The sequence below is a fragment of the Kogia breviceps genome, chromosome 3 (genome assembly GCF_026419965.1).
Source record: "Kogia breviceps isolate mKogBre1 chromosome 3, mKogBre1 haplotype 1, whole genome shotgun sequence".
NCBI classification, from domain to species: Eukaryota; Metazoa; Chordata; class Mammalia; order Artiodactyla; family Physeteridae; genus Kogia; species Kogia breviceps.
In genome coordinates, this window is record NC_081312.1 from 90,802,094 (window position 1) to 90,815,863 (window position 13,770).

Here is a 13,770-nt window from a genome sequence, read left to right on the forward strand (position 1 = left end):
ATGTATTTGTGATATAACCTTTATTTAGTATATAGACAATGCTTAGTGAGCATAAGAATTCAGATGCCTCTTGCAAGAAATGATAGGGGTTCATTATGAGATAAAACTAGCACTCTAATTTAGAAAATACAATAAGAATGCTAGGGAAAATTCCAAGAACATAGAAATCAAAGTCTTGGTTAGTGTACTAACCCAGTACAGCCAAGGTTAACAATGCAGTTAACCTCAAGGAGCCTAATTTACTTATTTTCCCAAAGGAATAGCATTTTACCTACCTCTCAGATTGGCCGGGAAAACCAAATATAGCCATCTCTGTGAAAGTGCTTTTATTCGTTGTGAAGTATCACACAAATGCAATAAATACAAGGGGGTTGCATTATCCAAATGTTCTATGTCCAGTCATTGTATAAACAAGTTTTTACTTTGGGAAGATAAAACCACTTTTAAACCAACACCATCTTAAGTTGGAGTTCTGTGAGCGAAGCTTCCTGTATGCCCCAGCAGCTGGCTCATAGTAACAGTCCTTTGCCAAATTAAATGAATTTTCTTCAATGAAAAATCCTACAGAACAGATGCATTCACAAGCCCCCCCCAACTCTGTAGCCATCAATTTGTAAAGAAAACTCTGTTCTGCTACTTGTTCTGTGCTAGGACTGTATTTAAGAGCAGATCAAGATTCTCAAAATGATATTTGACAGGGTTTTTACAAGCGCTGCCTGTGTGTGTGTTTACTCTCTTCTCCCCAGGGTGCTGCTTCCAGTGGGTTGGAAAAGCTGCAGGAGGGGTGGGGCTGGAGACGGAACTCTCTGGAGGATCTGGGTTTGAGGGTTAGGAAGAGCAGAAGGTGATGGCAATACAGGGGCAGCACAGGGAGAAGGGGCTTTGGCACTTCTGTACGGGCGACCATGGGAGGAAGCCCCTTACTACAGGTGGCGGAGCAGAGACGAGAAGGCGGGATGGCTGGGAGTGGGGAAGGGCCGTGGATACAGGACTCTGTCTGCCCTGCCTCACCCCACCGCTCACCTGGCTCCGTCCTGGGTTATTTTTTGTTTTGTTTTGTTTATTGCCTCACCACTCGGCTTGTGGGATCTTAGTTCCCCGACCAAGGATTGAACCTGGGCCCCCTGTGTCCACTGCAGTGGCAGCGCAGAGTCCTAACCACTGGACCACCAGGGAATTCCCCGTCCTGGGGTTTTCAAGTAGACTCATCACCTGGTCTTCAGTCCTTCCATCCAAACATTTCTGGTCTTGTCTTTCCTCTCTCCACCTCACACCCTTGCAGACTTGAGGGTCCACACTAGACCCTGCTGGCAGCATTCCAGACCTCTCTGAAAAGCACCATTTGTTGGAAAATTAAGAGATCTAAATATATCTTCTGCAAAAAATGTCAGTCTTTTGTTGTGAGCCTCACACTTTGTTTAAGCACTGAGAAGAAAAGCAGGCTACTGAATGGCATATTAAAAAAAAATTCTGCCTTCAGTGCTCTGGAGCTGGGTTGGCAAACTTTTTATGCAAAATGCAAGGTAGTAAATATTTTAGACTTTGCAGGTCATATGGTCTCTGTCACAGCTACTCTATTCTGTCACTGTAAACAGTCATAGGCAATGTGAGTGAGGCTATGTTCTGATAACACTTTGTTTACAACAATAGTTGGTGGGCTCAGAGTTTGCTGCCCACTGCTCTGGAATGATAACAACTTCTTTTTTTTTTTAATGAGGTGGCATTTTGGCATCTTGGTGAATTATAGAATTCCTGGAGCTCCCCACCCTTCTCCATTGCCACTGGAGTGAGCTTGCTGTTAGTAGCTCAGTGAGAGCTGAGTTGGCAAGGTTGATTTACTCAGGCAGATGTGTTCCCTCTGAAATCAGTGGTTGGGAGTTGCACGTGTGCATCTACTTCCATAGGAAAGCCCTGAAGAAGGATAACTAGCTGCCTGGCTGATGAAGACATTCTCCCACCGCCTGTGGAAAGACAGAGCTAAAGAGGCCCCTTCTCCCCGCTTCCTCCCCTCCCCTAACACATGCGCCCAGTCCTTTGGGTGGGGGTCAGCCTGCTGGAAGGATCCCCCAAAGGACCCCAGCCGTAATCCCAATCAAGTGTCTCCTTTCACTCTCCAAGTTTTCCTTCCACCCAACCTTTCATCTCCAGGGCATCTGAGGAGATGAGGCTTCCTCCCAGAAGCAGGCGAGGCTTTTCTCCCCTGGGGACATCTCCTTTTCCGAGAGGAGCAATGAACTCCAATGAAACTCCAGCAGAGCCAGCTGTCGAGGGGGCAGAATTTCTGCCTGTTCTCTTTTCTACCCCAGTCCTTCACGGAATAGTTTGCTCCTCCACTAACTTCAGGGGAGTCGAATCCTCGGGATCTGCCTCTCCACCGGCCGCTCCACCCTTGCTTTTCCTCTCTTGTGAGCCGATCTCCTCTGGCTTGGTACAAACCATCATCTCTGGCGAGCAGTTTTGAGTTAGCACAGGAACTGCACGTTTCTGCAGTCACAGATCACACATTAGAGACGGCAGAGAGCCTCCCCTGCCGGCATCTGCCAGTGTGGTGTGAAGACCCACATCTGGATGCTGTCTGAGAGCCTGCACCCCCGAGGTAGCTCTGCCTGGGAAGGAGAGTTGGGTCCCTGGAGAAATTTAGAGAGTGGGGTAGGGGCTAAGCAGGCCGGTACAATTAGACACGACCAGTATTTCCCAGACAGCAGAGACTTATGGCCTCCTAATAGCAAGCAAAGAGCAGAAGAAGGGACTTGTTAGCGGTGAGTTAAATCGATAGCTAGTGGGAAGCAGCTACATAGCACAGGGAGATCAGCTTGGTGATCTGTGACCACCTAGAGGGGTGGGATAAGGAGGGTGGGAGGGAGACACAAGAGGGAGGAGATATGGGGATATATGTGTATATATAGCTGATTCACTTTGTTATACAGCAGAAACTAACACACCATGGTAAAGCAAGTATATTCCAATAAAGATGCTAAAAAAAAATGATGGTTCTCAATAGAGGGTGACTTGGCAATGTCTGGAGACGTTGTTTTGGCTGTCACAACCATGGGCAGGGGGCCGTACTTATAGCAACTTGTGGGTAGAGGATAGGGTGTTGCTTATCCTACATCCTCCAGTGCACAGGACAGACTCCCATAGCAAAGATCTGCCTGGCCCCAAATGTCAGTAAAGCCAATGTTGAGAAATGCTGAATTAGAGGTGTCTCTTGTTCAGAACAGCTCTGCACTGTCAGTGGTGAAATGACCTCGTGAGTGGATAGGCTGGATAGTCATATGAGGGTCCCTGTGGGCAGGCTTCCTGCAGGGTGTGAGGGTGGCCAGACAGACGAGGACCCCACGCCCACCTGGGTTGTGCAGCAGAAGCGGGCAGATGGGTGGGAGGCAGTTTCATGGCTCCTGCCCCCACGCTGAGCTGGGTGTCCCTCCCTGCTTTGTTTCCTTTTATCTCCGGAGCCTTGCCTTTATCAAGGCTTTACCTTTGCCCCTCTGGCCCCAATACCCAAGGTAGGAGCCCCCGTGCAAGGGCCCCACTTTATTTCTGTAACACCCGTAGGTGAGGGAGCATACCTTGCCCAGCTGTTCTGCGTGAAGAGAGTGCTGCAGGGAGGAGAGACTGGCTCTGGCCCTCTCAAGAGTCTCCTGATAATACCGACTCCGAGCCTGGACTCTTCCCTGGGCTCTGTAGAGGCAGCAGGTGTCACTGTTTCAGTGGTTCTCTCCTCAGCCTCCTCCTGGGTTCTCTGCTGGTGTTTTTGCTTCCTCTTTCAATCTAATTCCACCTGCTTTGCATCTTTAAGAAATGCTTCAAGTTTCTGGTATGCTGAGGTCACCCTTTGTTTTTCGGGGGTTTGATGAATTTATTCTTGCATACAAATTTCTTTGGTCATTTTGATAGACTTCACTGAGGAAGGGAGATAGATGTACAGGTATATATACCTTGTTTTATTGCACTTTGCAGATCCTGCATTTTTTAAGGGTGTTATTATTCTCGCTCACATTTTGCAGGTTGACTGTGTTCAGCTGAGTGGTTCTAGACTGGGGTCTGTTATGAGCTGAATTTTGTCCCTCAAAAACATACATTGAGGGGCTTCCCTGGTGGCACAGTGGTTGAGAGTCCGCCTGCTGATGTAGGGGACGCGGGTTCGTGCCCCGGTCCGGGAAGATCCCACATGCCGCGGAGCGGCTGGGCCCGTGAGCCATGGCCGCTGAGCCTGCGCGTCCGGAGCCTGTGCTCCGCAACGGGAGAGGCCACAACAGTGAGAGGCCCCGCGTACCGCAAAAAAAAAACCTAAAAAACAAAACATACGTTGAAGTCCTTACCCCCAGTACCTAGAATGTGACCTTACTTAGAAATAGGAACTTTATAGATATAATTAGTTAAAATGAGGTCATCTTGAGGTAAAGTGGGCTGCTCATTCAAAATGACTGGTGTCCTTAGAAAACACACAGGGAGAACACCACGTGATGACAGAGGCAGGGGCTGGAGTGATACAGCTGCAATTCAAGGAGTGACAAGGATTGATCAGTGCCCATGCAGCCCCCACCAGAAGCTAGGACAAGGCAAACAAGGATTCTTCCCAGAGTCTCAGAGGGAGCATGGCCCTGCTAACACCTTCATTTCAGACTTCCAGCCTCCAGAACTATGACAGTAAACTGCTGATGTTTTAAGCTACTCAGTTTGTGGTACTTTGTTACAGCAGCCCTCAGAAACTAATACAGTGTCTCTCATGTGGTTGAAGTCACATCTTGACTGGGGCCGAAACGAACTGAAGGTTCTCTTGGGCTGAATGTCCCAGAGGGCTCCTCACCCACATGGCAGGTACTCACCTGAGTTGATGGGAACTTCTGGGGGCTGGACGGGCATTGTTCTCTCTCTCCACGCCACCTCTCCACATAGCCAGTTTGGTTTTCTTACCAGCACAGCAATCTCAGGCTAGTTGGACTTTTTATGTGGCTACTAGCTTCCCTGCAAGCGAGTGTTCCAGGAGACCCGGGTAGAAAGGGCAAGACTTCCTCTGACCTAACCTCAGAAGTTACACAGTGTCCCTTTGCTGCACCCTTTGCCCAAAAAGTGAGTCACAAGTCCATCCGAGCTTCAGAGAGAGGGAACGAAGCAAGGACCTGAAGACCAGGAGGAATGGTTCGTTGTAGGGTCATTTTTGTGAACTGACCAACACAGCACACGAGTTGGAAGCAATTCTTTAAGGACGTTTGATTTCTAAGGAGTAGAAAGGTTTATGGAAAGTTTTCATTTGCATTGTGATTTGAGATATCGATGGGAAAGCTATTCTAAAAGTTGAAAATATAGGAGAGAAGAGCTATGAGAGGGTAGGATTCAAGATTTAGTTAAAGGGTTCAGCTTTAGACCATGGGAGAAACACCTCTTTCATTGTATCAGGAGAGAAGCAGGTGAGGATGGGTGAAGACACAGCAAATACGTAGGTGAAAAAAGGGATGAGGAGGTCGGTATAGAAGTTTCAGCATGTTGGGAGAGTTCCCATGTATTGGCTTCTAGTATGTCTCAGACTGCAGAAGAAAGATTATCTGCTTTCTTATCTGATAAGAAATATGATAGGAGAGAGAACTTAGGGAGAGTGACATTTTGAAAGAGCCACAGTGGAGAACAGGAAAGAGAGCTGCATACGATCAACACACTCCAAAAGACCCCAACACCTTTTCAGATAAACTCTGCAGGGGGAGGAGTGAAATCCAGGGGGGAGCAGTTGTTTCCTGCTGTCATGGCATTCTTGGTGACATTTTCTGAGTTTTCCAGCCCTAACAGAAGTCTCTAACATGAACTCGATATTATTTCTGAAATCAAGGTAATGGGAGCTAGAAAGATATGGTCATTGTTTCATAAGTACGTTTCATTAAAAATCAGTATCTTTTTATTTGGTAGGCCATAAGAGAAGGGTTAGTGGGGAAGAAAAATGTTTTGAAATAGAGTTCAAGCATCTCATCCAGACATACTTAGAGAATGTCTTACCCTGTTGCTGTGGATGAATTCTCCCCATCTTCTTCATTTTACTCAGCTGTACTTGGAGTGGGAAATCAAGACCTACGATATGAAATTTTCTGGCTCAGACAGCACAGATTAACTGTATCTCATCACAAAATTGTGGTCACGTTTGGGGCATTTTTCTGTGATTGACTTCCTGGGTGTGGGTGAGAGGCAGATTCATTTTTCTCTGTGTTAATTTCAGCTGTAAGTGTGACCATTTTTGTCAGTGACCATGGAGTGACTTTCTGTGATTAGTCATTTAACTGTATGGTAATTGCAAGCTAAATAGAGTGTTTATAGCAAACCTCTTGCTTAGGAGACAGAGACTATGTCAAATTACAACCTATGAAAACTACATAAATAAAAATTTGCATCTAGAATAAGGCTCTTCATAAAAATTATGAAAAGTGTAGAATTTTTTATTTGCATTGTATAGTGGCTCCATCATTGACAAATTGTAACTATAGCCCATAATATTTTACATCCAACAATTATTCATCATAACTGCATATATATCGCTTGATTCATTCTGAAAAGTAACAATCTTGGCAATCACATTGTTTCCCTTATCTTATTAGTGACAAAGTACCATAATGAGCATAAACTTCCAGAATGGATTCACTGATCGCATAAACAAAGCTAGGTCTTGGCACAGGACAGACTATAAAAAGATTGGCTTGCCCTTCTGCCTCTTCCTGAGAGCCATAACAATACCACTTGTCTCTGCTGAATGTCCTTGATTCTAACTTGGTTTGGAATTTCAGAAGCATTCATTACTCTTTGTCCCATCGTTAGGCAAGAAAAGATCTCTGCCTTTAATCCAAACAGGGAATTATATGAGAAATTCTCAAAATGAGCATTTTAATTTAAGCTCTTGGGCTTAGGCAATTGCCTGGAAAGATTTTATTTTTTTAAATAATCAGAGGAAAAGCTTCACACATCAGGACATTCTTCCTTCTTTTAAAAATTGAAAGGAAAGATTTCAGGGTGAAGTGGCATCATAGTAAACTATGCCTGTGGGAATTTAAATTTATCAGTGTACAGACAACATAATTCACCATCTCAAGTTCAGCAAGAGGGACAGGTGCCATTAAGTCTTACAAAGTTGGAAGGATAATATTTGTTTCTCTGTAGAGCTGCAATCACTGTTACAGGACTTGTTCTGCCCAATTTCCCCACATACAAACACATTCCTTGCTTTGAGTGTAGAAATTTCATATCTTTTGCCCTGATCTCAGGGTTTTTTCTCATTTCCCTCCTCCATCTTCTTTTGCTCTTTAAAGGCCAATACTTATTCTGAAAACACTATCCCATTTCTGAATTTAGCAGATTCAATATATGACTAACAGCTAAGATGCTTCCATGTGTGTTTCTCAGGGACACCCACAGGTAAGTTACAATCATAACATCCTTGAGAGAATTCACAGAAAACATTAATGCATTCATGCTTTAAATTAGCCATTATTGGGTACCAGTCGAACATGGACACTGTGCTAAGCCCTAGGCCTCAGGATATGAACTTCTGGGCACAAAGTGGGCATTTAATGTTTATTGAATAAGTAGCAGTGCCTGCTTCCAAGAAACTCCCTATCTAATCTGGGAGGCAGATTTGTACACAGAAAATTAAAATACAATGTGATGAGTATTCTAGAATAAGTAGGAATAGCTATAATGGGAGCAGAAGGGAGCGAGTAACCAAGCATGGGGAAGTGGAGAAAGGCCCTGCAGAAGTGGTGTGTAGATTAGATTTTGAAAGATGAGAAGGTGTTCATCAGGTGAAAAAGAAGATTGTGTCTGAGGGCATGTGTGTGAGTGTGAGTGTGTGTGTGTGTGTGTAGAGGGTGAACACAGACATTTCAAGCAAGGGGAACAGCATGCGTAAAAACATGCGGGTGGAAGTGGTGTTTACTGCAGCTGGGATCCTGAAGATGTCTAGGTGAGGGGGTGAGGGATAATCAAGAAGAAAGATAGCTGCAAGAAATTGACGGACTCTGTGACCTTCATTTTGGCTTTGCAGGGAAATCAGATGATGGTCTAGTAAGAAAGAAACAACAAATCACATTTTTAAAAAGATAGCTCTGCTAGTTAGGTGGGATGGACTAAGTTGAAGAGAATCAGTGGGCATGACAGAGTTCGCTAGAAGACAGTTAACAGCCGTCCAGGTGGAGTTGATGAGGGCCTGAACAAGGCCAATGGCTGAAGAACTCAGAGTGGGAACCTGATTTAGAAAACGTTTCCTGAGGAACAGAGCACAGGAGTTGTGACTGAACACATGTGGTAGCAAGTCATTTGGGATCACGAGTGTAAGAGAAACATCCTAAGGTGTAGTGAGTGAAGCATCAAGAGAGAAGGAGCCTGGGTTCCTAAAAGACCCCTCGGAGCAGAGTCCCCATTCCAGCCTTGGACCAGCCACCTCTGAGCAGCGTTTCTGAAAGTTTAGAAACTGGAAGTTCTAACAGCACCTGGAGGGTTGGGTGAGCCTCTGACTCAGTAGATGTGAGGATGTTCTCAAGAATTTGCATTTCTTTAAAAAAATAAAAGGAACGAAATAATGCCATTTGCAGTGACATAGATGGATCTAGAGATCGTCATACTGTGTGAAGTAACTTAGAGAAAGACAAATATATGATACCGCTTATATGTGGAATCTAAAAAATGAACTTATTTACAAAACAGAAATAGAGTCAATAGATGTAGAAAACAAACATGGTACCGGGGGAAAGGGGATGGGAGGGATAAATTGGGAGCTTGGATTGACATATACACACTACTATATATAAAATAGATAACCAATAAGGACCTACTGTAGAGCACAGGGAGCTCTACTCAATACTCTGTAATGACCTATATGGGAAAAGAATCTAAAAAAGAGTGGAGATATGTATATGTATAACTGACCCTCTTTGCTGTTCAGCAGAAACTAATGCAACATTGTAAATCTATACTCCAATAAAAATTAATTTAAAAAATTTTTTAAAACCAACAACAACAAAAAAGAATTTGCATCCCTAACAAGGTCCCAGGTGATGCTGATACTGCTCCCCTAGAGGTGCACTTTGAGAACCACTGCTCAGGACTATTATGTATTATGTTAGTTAGTCATTATATATATGAGAGACAAATCAAAGTTATCTTGTTTATGCCATCGTTATTTTGGTGTCCTTTCACATAGCCGAACTTGCCGAAGTGACCCGGAAGAGAGAGGGCCTAGGAGACATGAGTTTCTCTGACGGGCATGGGAGGACACCATCTCCCTCATGAAGACCAAGCCTTCCTCTCCCCAGGGCTTTATTCTGAACTGACCTGCGAGTCTTGAGCTCACTTCCAGTCCACTTAACTAATATTTCTTGAGTGTATGTCAAAGCTTCCCCTAAAGTTACCATTGGGGAGTGGGGGAATGGTGGACCTGTTAACTATAATTGGCAGGTCAGGATGTGGAGCTGATTAGGGAAAATTACAGACTGCTCTCTGACAGTATGCTATGCAGAATACTAGTTTTGCAGAATGTGAATAGGTAAGATGTGCAAAAAATGTTTCCTGGGGTAAATAATATTTTAAAAATAATAGATGAAATAAAGTTAACATTTTATTTATTTCAAGAGAACTCTGTATATATTATTCTCCAAGAATCTCTAAAAGGGGATTGTGCTGTGAAGCACCCACCACCGCCTCGCCCTTTGGTTCTAAAACCAGGAAACCCTTTATTTAGAAGCATCTCAGGGGATGAGTGTTGTGTCAGATAAACGTAGGGAAATGTTGCCTCTGAGTTCTTTGTAGAAGAACTTTACAGCAGTAGCTCCCGAAGAGTAGGTCATTGATTGGCACTGGGTCTGTGACAGAGTTATTGTGAATCTATAGCAATATGGAAAACGTAAGGACACTCACTGTAGCACTTTACAAAGTTAATGTTTTTTTCAAATTAAAAGTTATCTTTATTTTGAAACTATGTGCTTCCTATGCTTTGGGGGTTAAAATTTTCCTGTTCAGTGAAATGATGGTGGTGGGAGAGATGATCTAAAATATTTTTGTATGTTTTAAATTAAAAGTTGGCATCTTTATATCAAACGTTTTGTTTTAGCTTGATTGTATCATACTGTTAGATTCTTAGATATCATCTAGTCCGAGCCCAACAAAAGAAAAGTGAAGAAAGTGAAGTCCTGAGGCTGATACAAAGAAAATGAAAATATGTTTATTATAATTTATGCAAACCCTGTGTGTATTGGAAATGGCCATCCCACTCTCAAGGACTTCATGGCATGTATTTGAGCACTTTGATACCTTTCATAACATTAATTATAATAGGAAGTTGAAAGGTTTGTGCTGTCACAAACAAAGCATGAAATGTTTAATAAATTGTTGGAAAATTAGAACCAGCAGGATGCCATCTGTCCATTTCAATATTTTGGTTCTAGGCAAATCCAAGACAGTACATGATTGATTATGATTAATTGTATTTACTTACATAGTTCTTTTTGTGGATATTTCCATGTGCACTGAGAAGGGGTAAAAATTAAGCAGATACCTGGCGATTATTCAAGATCATAGCTAAAATTTTCCATTAATCTTTCAGATCACCCCATTTATAAAATAATCCTAAAGATAATCTCTGCATGAAAGGTTCTTTACCTAGAAAAATGAAAGGACTGGACTAATTTTTCTTCTGAAATCCTTCCACCTATAAATTTCAAGGATTCTATGACTTAACTGGAGTTAAACAATAAATAAGGGCCATGTTAATTAGAGTCTATATTACCTAAACTTCCTCCTTTTTCAGTGATTTATAGGTTACCACAGGAGAATAATGCTTAAGTCAGGTCAGTTATCTATCTATTTGGAAATCATAAAGGAGAAGGAAAAACGTTTGCAAGTAAAGAACACATTGTACTTATATATTGTATACTATTTTTCAAACTTAAACATTTATTATGTATTCTTAGATGGAATATCAATATAATAGACTTACCCACCCAAGGCTTGGCACTTGGCATAGACTGAGATGACTTTTCCTATCTTCCTAAGTCTGTGTTTCTCCAAATGACCATCTGATCAAAGTCACCTGGAAAGTTACTGAAAATAAACATTCCTGCACACTAACCCTTTAGAGATTCAGATTTAGTAGAGCTGGGTTAGAGCTCAGGAATCTGAAATTTTAATAAGCTCCATTAAGGGACGCTCATGCACACTTAAATTTAAAAACCACTTTCCCTACAATATAACTTATTGTGCCAGGGACATGATACTTCCAGATGCCCAAACAGTAAATAGTAGAACAGGGTCAGAGTAAAAGGGGATTCATGTGACTAAGTCCTGAGAGTTCTTACTTTATTCTAGCCAGTGGCAAGGAATTAGCTGCTGCTCTGTTTCACCCCCTGTCTTATCTGAAAGGTCAACAGATTTTCCACTGGAAGAAGCCTCTTCCTGAAAGTAGCTTTGAAGTCAGTATGGAGGTGAGGGTGGAGGGAAGCAGCAGAGGTTGTGAATTTATTGGGCAAGTACCTTGATTTTTGTTTTCTCAAAAAAAAATTGAAGGAAACTAAGGGAAACTTAGGGAAACTAAGGTGATAGTATGAACTATACAGATGAATTTAGATGTCATCATGTAAGTACATTTCCAACGAAGATAAAGCACCAGTACACACATAACAATCCAGTACAACTTAAAACATATACATAAGATTTTAAATATATAGGAATTTCAATATGCTTTCAGACCTTGCTTTTTCTATTTTCTTTCATTTTTGAAGTTCACTGTATTCTTGAATGTTGATTTTTCTTTTCTTAATTCCAGTCCACTACTGTGTACAAAGTGCTGTTTCTGCCCTAAGGCTAAGAATGTTCTAGGTGAACTAATCAATCAATTTTTGCCTATTAAGAAAGAGCACTAAAATAAAAGGAATGCTAACCTTTTGATTGATTTGGTACCTGTTTGCTAAATACTTTTTTTTTAAATGGTACAACACCAAGAGGAGAAGCAGCCTCATACCTTAAGGAGAGGAAAACTCCCAGTCCCAGGGAACTGTGTGACATTTAGGGAAAATTTTTCAAATCCTGGAGTATTGATTAACCTTAACGTAACTTGGTGGTAGTGGTGTTATTTTTAATTAGGTCTTTCTAGCCCAAGTTGGAAGATACACATATTTAAAATGTAAAATAAATGTTTCTGCAAAGCAAACTGAGAAAAAAACGTGTTGTTCAGCTTAACTGAACACCTAACTCAGCAACAGCTTTTGTACAGTGCTGTTCAAGATACCTTCCTTCCATTTTCAGACTCTTAGGCTTGTAGAATTGATGGAGTAACTGATTTATTGTGTAGGCTGTGAAGCATCCAACTTGCTATTTCCAGGGTTGGGGTGTTATATGGCTGAACCTGTTGGTAGTGTGTTCTCTTCCAGCATAACCATTAAATTAGAGCAGTTCATGAAGAAAAATGATACGATGTTGAATTTCATGAAATAGGATGTCTCAGCACAAAGAAAATGTTTTCTCATCTGTGGAGTGACATAAAATAAGACATAGCAGACCAGAGGTCTTCAAGTTGTCAAAAGTTTAAAAAAAGTTTCAAACTACAATGTGTAGCCTGCCACAGTTTTCTTCAAGTTTTTCTTCAAGTATGCTGATGGATGCTTTTCCTCAGCTGAACATATTCCAGACTTAATAGTGGAATTAAACAGAGAAACTGGATTCAGGTTAAAATCCAGCTTGGCTTAAACCATTCTATTACTTCCAGCAAGAAAAAAATGACATGTGGATTTACTCACTCAAGTAATAAGCATACCACAGCTGTGTTTAATGCAGTATCATGGTGGCAAGGTCAGAAGTAACAAGAAATTAATCCTTTTTTTCTTTTTTCAGGTTTTTGGCCATACAAACCAACCTTCTCCAAGGTAAACAACTTATATTTTTCTGTAATTTGTTGGAAAAATCCAGCATAATTTTATTGGCTTTGAATACATTTTTACTGTTTGGCGTCTCAAAGTCATGAGTGTGACATTCAAATGGTGCCCAGAATTAGGTTTTTATTGGTGGTGTTAGTAATGAAAGCATCCTATGTATCAAATGGCTTGATGGCTTGACTAAGCAGTGAACCACAGAGAGAGAGAGAGAGAGAGAGAGAGAGAGAGTGTCTTTCTTGCTTGGTCAGCCCTTTTATGAGACAGCAGATTCTTCATCTCTGTCTCTGATGTTCAAAGACAGAATGTTTCTTTGTGAGTGACTGTGGAAGAGCCTGCACTGCTCCTAGAACCTACTTTGGAAGAATTAAAAAGCAGAGGTCCCCTGAGCATGGTCCCATCTCTTTACATGGGTGAGGCCTTCCTGTCCCGGTACAGCAGGACAGCATTCGCCAAGTTGTTCAACTTTCCAGGAGTATCTATCAAAACTAGCAATTGAGGATGCATTCATCTTGTTAAAGAACGCAATAGGAACCCTTTTTTATTTCATTAGAAAATCAGTATGCATTTGATGTGCACCATCTGATTTATGAATACAGGAATAAGTTTTTCAAAAAGGCACATTTCCAAGTTCTATGTTTCATATGCTTGGGAAGGAAAAACTCATAAGCAGCTCTATTTTTAATGAGAGCAATGCTAAAGCTAATAAGATTGGGGTGGATTTCCAGTATGTGCCATCTCTCCTAAACTACTACATGTGTTTGTAGTACGTTTGGCAGACTTGTCCTGTTTAGAGGATGGGCTTCCAATTGAAACATTTTAAGTTCTCCGTGTGTTAATTGAAAAATAGAAAGAGGCATCATTGTAGCAAAGCAGC

At 42.0% G+C, this 13,770-nt stretch overlaps 1 protein-coding gene and 1 non-coding gene across 11 annotated transcripts in view; one reads left to right on the top strand and one right to left on the bottom strand.

Annotated features, from left to right (window-relative positions):
• The window catches only part of SEMA6D (semaphorin 6D), a 607,719-nt gene that overhangs the window by 409,994 nt on the left and 183,955 nt on the right, over nucleotides 1-13,770 (top strand). For all 10 annotated transcript variants that reach the window (XM_067029195.1, XM_067029203.1, XM_067029191.1 and 7 more), the window contains one exon: nucleotides 12,856-12,887. The gene's annotated coding sequence lies outside the window, so the exon portion shown is untranslated. The remainder of the gene's footprint in view (nucleotides 1-12,855; nucleotides 12,888-13,770) is intronic.
• On the bottom strand, nucleotides 1,095-1,176 carry TRNAG-GCC (transfer RNA glycine (anticodon GCC)). The gene is given in 2 exon segments: nucleotides 1,095-1,130; nucleotides 1,140-1,176. It is a non-coding gene; the product is annotated as a tRNA-Gly (tRNA).